Source organism: Podarcis pityusensis, assembly GCF_964106645.2.
Source record: "Podarcis pityusensis genome assembly, chromosome: 2".
In the NCBI taxonomy this organism is placed as follows: domain Eukaryota; kingdom Metazoa; phylum Chordata; class Lepidosauria; order Squamata; family Lacertidae; genus Podarcis; species Podarcis pityusensis.
Window position 1 is genome coordinate 109,971,438 of NC_138029.1, and position 8,403 is coordinate 109,979,840.

The window sequence follows — 8,403 nt, forward strand, 5'->3', positions numbered from 1 at the left end:
ATACTAAAACTACGGATTTATTTTACATAAATCAGGACAGCGAAACATGTCGTCTCTCCTTGCCATCTTCCCAGAGAGAGTCTCAAAGCAAAAGCAATACCCAGAGCGGAAGTTCCGCTCACAGGACCCAGCAAACTGTGCTGGAAAGTAAACGGACATGTGACACGCAGCAATCCCATGTCTGCAACAAAAGGTGGAATGGAATCTCCCAACAGTTTAGGCAGTGCCGTGCCCTGCCCTCCTAAGAATGACATCACCGCCCCTTACCAGGATGGTGCAAGGGTGATGGTAAGGTTGGGCTACACTGTGATTGGTTCTGCTGGTGCATCCTTACTACTGGCTCTTGCACATCCTAGCATCATCTCAACAAGCAGCAGTGATGCTGCTCTCAGGAAGGTGGCGGTGTAGGACCACCGTACTGTGCCAGTTTCTCTTGCTGGTACCGGTATGAAGGTAAAGACTAGAAACAGGGGCTGCTGTGCAGGTCTCTGTGGTGTTAGCAGCTAGGGATGTAAGAAGGGCTCTGTTTTACATCATACCCTGCAGGCATCACCTGCAGCTCTGTTTCTATTCTGCTGCAGCTCATCTTCTGCCAAAACCAATTTATCCATTTTTCTGACCGCCATGGCAAAATTTAAAAACTTGCCCAATTTATGTAGTTAATGAGGTTTTTTCTAAACATCCTTTTCTTTCCCAGTTTCTGATCTCATTCAAGAAAGTGGCTGGATTTAAACATAAGTATCTGGAACAAGTCTTACAAGCTTCCCATACACTTCTCTTTCTTTATGTTGATGTGGTGAAATAATCCTGTTTCATTTCTGATGTGATGCATCTTAGACTTTATTTCTCTTGCACTGCAACGTTGTTTAGCTTCCTTGATTTTTATGCCCACCCCCACCCCAGAAACTGTGGGAATGTTAAGGATAGTAGGAAAGGATATATTGAATCAGTATTATCCTTACTTCAGTCCTGCTAGTGAGTGATGTAACAGAGCAGATTCCCTCAATATAGTAGGAAGTTAGTTTGCAGATTCGTTTGAATCTCTTTAGTTAAGTAATACAATCTGGCTTGCCCAGATAGCTTATTCCTGGTTTCCCCTTTTATCCCTCTTAAAAGAATAAAGACACACGTGTCTTTCCTTAAAAGTAACAAGAAGTTTACTCACATTTCAGTTCACGATTTGATCCCTGAAAGGCAGGCTTTGCTTCGTAGTTACATAACAATCTGTGAGTTCATCTCACATGGAGATTGAGCTCAGGTGCTGCTGGCTGAGAGCCAGCAGACAGCAAAATTACATTAGGAGAACAAAATGGCTGCAGGAGAGCAGCAGGGCAGCAAGAGAGGAGAGCAAGAGAGAGAAAATGGCTGCGTGACTCGGCTCTTTTATGGAGTAAGCCAGGGCCAGAGCCAGGGTCAAATGCAGGGGGAGAATGCTCCAGACAAGTGGAACAGGAAGTTACACTGACTGGAGTAACATTCCCCCTGCCTGTGCCCACTCTGGGGAAATAAGGAATGTTGTATTTGACTGTTCCAATGGACTACATCCCACAGAAACGAAGGAAGTTAAACTGTGGTTTACTGCAAGAAAAATAATTGCTTCCACTAGATAGCTGCAATTCTGTAAAAGTTAAGTATGAGCTTTTTAAACATTATCACCAGTCATGAGGGTGCTGACACACCATGCACTGAAAGCACAATTTAACACAGAGACACCAAAGAAGCCCCAGAATTTTCTGAAACAATATGAGAGCCAAAGCACGGCCACCTTTCAAAATTCAGACTTGCCCAATTTTTGCAGTGCAGATCTCCCACCAAACCATGTTTACCAAAATGCATATATTAGGCGAAAGCGTGGTTAAAAATGAATACATTAGTGAAAATAACATACAAAGTTGAAATATATTTGGGTAAATTATTTCCAAAATGTGTACAATTAAGCAAAACTGCATGCAAAGGTGTGTGTTATTCAGGAGGAGTTCACACAAAAATGCTGATAGACTTCTAGGAGGGTGTGAAAAGTGAATAAATGTGCAAATTACTGCAGAAGTGTGGAGAACTAAATTTAAGATTGGGAAGGTGAGGAGCTGAGTACCCAAACTGACAAATCTCCCACGCCTATCTGCAAGGTCCAAGTCTAATTAATCTCTGTGAGGGTGCGACAGAGAGGGAGAAATGGGGACAAGAAGGAAAAGAAAGAGAAATTTAATGCTTACAGGCAAAGCTCAATCTCAGCCCCACTCCCAATCTGAGCATGCTCACACACTTTCGGAGAGCATGCTGCTGTTTCAGCTGAAAATATCTAAGGATATTTCCAAGGGAACCACACTTCGGATTTTGCCTGAGTTTTCTTTAAGCACTAGTGGAGATAACTCATCGAGTGGTTGCACATATCACGCTTGCAGCAAACAGTTTTTATAGAGGTTCCTTTTTGGCCTCTCTTGCTATGCATGCAGTCCCTGTGGCTGTTGGTGCAGCCTTGCAAGCGGTACCTCACTTCTTTACCTGCAAAAAGATTGGGAAGGTGAGTAAAAGGAGAGAAGCAAGAACAGATGGGATTACAGCTCACCGGGTTCTCCCTAAGGCCGCAGATGTGAGCTTTGCACCTCTCTCCCTAAGCTGAGCAGAAACTCCCTGGGGTTTGGCAAGGGGTGCCAGGCCTCTGACAGGATGCTGGAGCCTTCTGCCTCCTTCCCAAAGCCAGGTGGGCTGTGGGAAGGTGCAGTCACGAAGGAACCCTCTCTGGCACCCAGGGCAGGATGCCGAGGGGGCGGGATGAACCGCCCGGTGGCGTGTGCACAACGTCCATACGGACTGCACACATGTGGCATCCTGTAGAATCATAGAATCATAGAGTTGGAAGAGACCACAAGGGCCATCGAGTCCAACCCCCTGCCAATCAGGAAACACCATCAGAGCACTCCTGACATGTGGTTGTCAAGCCTCTGCTTAAAGACCTCCAAAGAAGGAGACTCCACCACACTCCTTGGCAGCAAATTCCACTGTCGAACAGCTCTTACTGTCAGGAAGTTCTTCCTAATGTTTAGGTGGAATCTCCTTTATTGTAGTTTGGATCCATTGCTCCGTGTCCGCTTCTCTGGAGCAGCAGAAAACAACCTTTCTCCCTCCTCTATGTGACATCCTTTTATATATTTGAACATGGCTATCATATCACCCCTTAACCTCCTCTTCTCCAGGCTAAACATGCCCAGCTCCCTTAGCCGTTCCTCATAAGGCATCGTTTCCAGGCCTTTGACCATTTTGGTTGCCCTCCTCTGGACACGTTCCAGTTTGTCAGTGTCCTTCTTGAACTGTGGTGCCCAGAACTGTACAGACTGCGCACACGTGGCAGCCCGTACAGTCACCATGCGAGTGGCAGCCCATACAGATGCTGCGTGTGAGTGGCAATCCATACAGATGCCACACGAGTGGCATCCCATATGGACTATGTACATGCAGCATACCATACGGACTGCACACGCGAGGCAGCCCATACTGTCGCTGTGTGAGTGGCAGCCCGTATGGACGCCCCACACGCAGCGCCCATACTGACTGAGCATGCACCCTCATCCACTCTACAGCTGGGGGGAGGCAGTGGGCCATCTTGGCACACACACTCCAGGGTGGCACCCGGGGCGACCCACTCCTTCTGCCCCCCCTTTGTACACCCCTGGGAAGGTGGCAGGAGGACTCTTGGACCCCATCTGAGCATCACACCGCCCCGCACCACCCCGCTAATCTGGGCAGAAGCTTCCCAGGCTTTGGGAAAGAGGCACCAGGTTTTCATACTTTAATACTCCAATTCACTGGGAACATTTAGGAAGCTAGGGCTACTGCCCCTAGTCCACTGTCTTGCACATCACTGCTTTAAATGAGGATCAGGCAAATTCGTAGAGGAGAGGACTATTGGTGGCTCTTCTGGACTGATCCAGCCTGCGTGCACGGCAAACATTTGAAGCACATTATGAGGCATCTAATCATAGCCTGCATTTTTATCAAGGCTTATAGTTTGATTAGGGTCTGTATTTTAAAATGAGCTTAAAGATTTTCAAATGTTTTATGCCAGGCAGAAGACCAGCTGCCTAAGTACTTTGGCAAGATGTTTATCCTCCTGGACAAGGGGGCCCCCTGATTTATAGCAGAAAACAATTCTCAAAGTCGTAAACAAGGGAATTACAGGCTGAGAGCAAGGTTATACTGACCCTACATAATTAAGAGTTGGTAAATAGTAAAATAAAACCCTGTGCCTCCCATTAAATTTGAGTCATATCTTCCTAAGGTTAAAGGCCAAGAGCAAATGGAAAAGAAAGCAACTGGCTGGAGAAGGGGAGTAAACAGAAGAAGAGGCTTTTTTCCTATTTTATTTTGAGGCTGTAAACTATTCCTTCCTTTTACTTTGAGAAGGTTTATTCTTCTAAAAAGCTATCTATGATAATGTATGAAATATACTGGCTTAAATGTAATTATGCAAAGGATCTAGAAAGAAAGAAATGTTAAATTCTTATTTCATAGAGTCATATTGCTGTAGGAGACCAGAGGGGCAAACGAGCCCAGCCCCCTGCCAGACAGGAGACGCCATCGAGCACTCCTGACATATGGTTGTCAGCCCTTTGTTTTAAAGACCTCCAAAAAAGAGATCTTTCATTGATGATGCATGAGAATGTGAACCCAAGATCTCTGACATCTGTTTAAGATAAAAATTTAAAACTATTAACCATCTGTTTTGGAGGGCAATAGGGCAAGGAGGGCAAGAGGTGAGCTGGTAATTAAGGTTCCTTGTTGAGACAAATGTAAGATATATGACTACTTATTTGTCATTTATAGATAGAAGAATATATAGCTTTTTGTATCCCATAAAAGGCAATAGGAAATGGGTGTATCTTTTAGGATTGGTTATAGCAATCAGCCAATAGGAAATTCAACCAGGCTGATTGGACAGAGGCAGCCAAAGGAGGAGCAAGGGGGCTGGGCTGAGGGAATATAAGTGCTGGCCATAATGGCAGGAGACCAGGCCAGAGCTTGGTAACCATATACCACTGTGCCTCTCATTTATTTGTCTGACAAATAAATTATTATTTTAATTTCTCTATTGCTGCGTTGAATATTTCATTCCAGCTAAGCGTTAACCACAAGCAGGGTGCTACAATTATTTCCCCAAAGATTCTGAGGTCCTGCAGTTGAGGATGCTGGGAACTGTAGCTCTGTGAGGGGCATACTTAATTTCCCAGGGTTATTTGTGGGGAGAGATGTGCTTTCAATGCTGCCCAGGAGGGAATATGTGTGACCTATCCAGACTACGGGAGAGTTCTCTCTGTCCTTTTTTTCCTATCTACATATCTCTTTCTCCCTTCTTCTCCAGCCATTCCGTTCTCCTTCCCACCTGCTTTTCCCGTTTTATTTTTCAAACAAAACATTCTGTGCCTGTTGAGTATGCTCTGTCCTTCTAACCTTCTTTTATTTTCTCTTCATTTATTACATTTGTGGGTGGGGGGAATTCTCAAGGTTGTTTTGCTGTTGTTGTTCTGCAAACCTTAGGACAGGCCCCGCTCTGCCCCAGGTCTGCCAATTCCTCCCTCTTGTACACAGATACTATGTTTAGCTACAAAAGCATGGAAATTGCCCTAACAGTTCAGAAAAAGCATATAACATTGCTCATGGCCACCCGACATGAGTTCAACTTACCCTCATAGAAAGTGATAGAAATACACTGTTCATTAGGCCTTGGGAAACATACGTTTACTTTGTGTTCACAGCCGAAATCAGGGATATCCCGCATACAGTAGCGGCACTTCAGGCTGTAGGCTGCAATGGCAAAATGTTGGAAATGGCATTCAAAACAGTATGACCCCCTACCCTCCAACATTTCTCCAATGAAAATAGGGATGTCCTATTCTGCTGTTGTTGTTGTTGTTGTTGCTGCTGCTGCTGCTGCTGCTGCTGCTGTTGTTGTATTTATACCCCATGCATCTTACTGGGTTGCCAACATACCATATTTTTCGCCCTATAAGACACACTTTTTCCCCTCCAAAAATGAAGGGGAAATGTGTGTGTGTCCTATGGGGCAAATGCAGGCTCCTTGGCTTCAGCGATAGCAACGCGAAGCCTCTGAAGCCTGCGCTCTGGAGGCTTCGCGTTGCTTCAGCTGAAGCCAGGAGAGTCTGCTCTGAGGCTGGCGGTGGGGGAAAGCAGCGCTTCCCCCATCACCAGCCCCATAGGATGGGGGGGCACAATCTGTGTCGAAAAGCTCGTAGGAGCCGTGTAGCCGTTAAAGAGCGCACCACACTTGGGGGCTTTTCCCCAAGGAGGGAGAAGGGACTGACTGGCAGAGTCCGTCCCTTCTCCCTCCTGTGGGCTTTTGCGGGAGATGGGGGAAGTCTCCCTCCTCGGGGAAAAGCCCCCAAGAGCGGTGCGCTCTTTAAAGGGGCTGCGCGGCTTCTGCTGGCTTTTCTAGGAGGTGGGGAAATTCCCCCACCTCCCGCAGAAGCCGTGCGCTCTTTGAAGGGGCTGCACAGCTTCTGCTGGCTTTTCTACGAGGTGGGGGAATTCCCCCACCTCGTAGAAAAACCCGCAGGAGCCGTGCAGCCCCTTCAAAGAGCGCACCTCTCTTGGGGGCTTTTCCCCGAGGAGGGAGAAGGGACTGACTGGCCGTTTCAGTCCCTTCTCCCTCCTGGTCAAAAAGCCCGCAGGAGTCGCGCGCGGCTCCTGTGGGCTTTTGCAGGAGGTGGGGGAATTCCGCCACCTCCCGCAAAAGCAGGAAGAAGGTCTTGGAATAGCGCACAGGCTGCGTGCAGCCTGTCCACTGCTCCCAGAGCTGCGGGGGGGGAATCATATTTTTTTCCTTGATTCCCCCCCCCCCTGAAAACTAGGTGCGTCCTACGGGCCGGTGCGTCCTATAGGGCGAAAAATACGGTATATAAAAACATAATAAAACAGTAAACATAAAAAACCTTCCCTATACAGGCTTGCCTTTAGATGTCTTCTAGAGGTTGTATAGTTACTTATCTCCTTGGCTTGGGCAAAACCCTCCAGCATTTCTCCAATGAAAATAGGGACGTCATAAGGGAAAGCAGGAAAATATTCTGGGATCAAATCAGAAAACGGGATGGCTTCTGTAACTCTGGGAAAATAGGGACACTTGGAGGGTCCGTGATTTTCACTGAAGACAATCGCAGGGTTGTAGGCTTCTAGATGGGAGGCCTACTGCTAGCATTTTGATTATTTATTTGGATGGCTCAGTTATTCCATACGCAGCTGCATAGTCCGCATCCTTGCTTAACGCTACATGTGAATAACAGCACGGGCGTGCAGCTCAAATATTTGTGTTAGTACTGTTACTAACCAGATTGTACATTTGTTGAATGCGCCATGTGAACACCCCGTGCGAAATGAATCTACGTGTGTACAACTAGATGCTTGTAAGGCAAGGATGGGGACAATGCAAGTGTTGCTGCTGCCCTGTCCCTGCAGGAGGAATTCTCTTTGGCGCAAAATGGCTCCCAGGGCAAAATAACCATCAGGGACTGGGCAGAGGAGGAATGGTGGAGACCGCCTCCCCAGCCTGACCCTTCCAGAGAAGAGGAAGACGGTTCAGAATTACAACAGTGGTTTGAGGGAGGTCGCAGCTCAGAGGCAGATGAGGGGGAAAGCTGGGAAATAACGGGAAAGGAGAAGGAGGCAGAGCTGGAGCAGCTGGCTGACATGCTATCGCTAGAAAGCATTCCAGGCCCACCATCTCCCAGAACCCAGCGAGCCTTGAAAGTAGGTGAGCAAAGAGCTCAAAGGCAGAGGGCACTTGTCAGCACCCATAGGGATGATGAATGAGGAAGTGGGAGAGATGGGGAGAAGGTGGAGTCACTCGGGACAACGCCATTATCCAAGAGGCTGGGTTCTGTAGCCTCTCTGTGTAAATACCGAATAAAAAGCAGACGGTAAGAACATTCCTTGTCTTTGTACGTTCCTGGGCAACCGGCAGTGGGAGTCACTGGCAACAGCCTGACAATAACACAGGGGGGACCAGAGCATTCACCTTACAACCCTACAAGCGGTAGGTGGTAGGCAAAAGAGAAGGTGTCATGGAACCCATGGTGCAGAAGGCACCAAGACTAGGGGAATGAGACAGAGAGTGTTGTGGGACTGGGCATAGGGGCAGGGTCGATCTGATTTCAGGTGTGCTTGGAAATCAGTTAAGCCCTGTCCCAGTTTTGAGGGACGTGGCTTGTTTTATTTAGTCTGATTCAGCCCAGGTGGGGAGTGGGGAGTTTGCCGATTGCGATTTGGAACATACCTGAGAGGGCAAGGCAAAGCAGAACACAGGCTGTGAAGGAGAAACCCCTCATCATGCTGGTCTTCCAGGCTAGATCTCTGGCAGGCAAGGCGCTGTGGTGAAGAAAAGGGAGGGTATAAAGG

The 8,403-nt window shown here is 47.5% G+C and overlaps 1 long non-coding RNA gene across 1 annotated transcript; it reads right to left on the reverse strand.

Moving 5' to 3' along the window:
- Window positions 1-1,770: 1,770 nt before the first annotated feature.
- On the reverse strand, window positions 1,771-8,341 carry LOC308470286. Its single transcript, XR_013982340.1, has 3 exons — window positions 8,282-8,341; window positions 5,680-5,799; window positions 1,771-2,502 (listed from the first exon to the last, which is right to left on the reverse strand). It is a non-coding gene; the product is annotated as an uncharacterized lncRNA (long non-coding RNA).
- Between the last annotated feature and the right edge of the window lie 62 nt (window positions 8,342-8,403).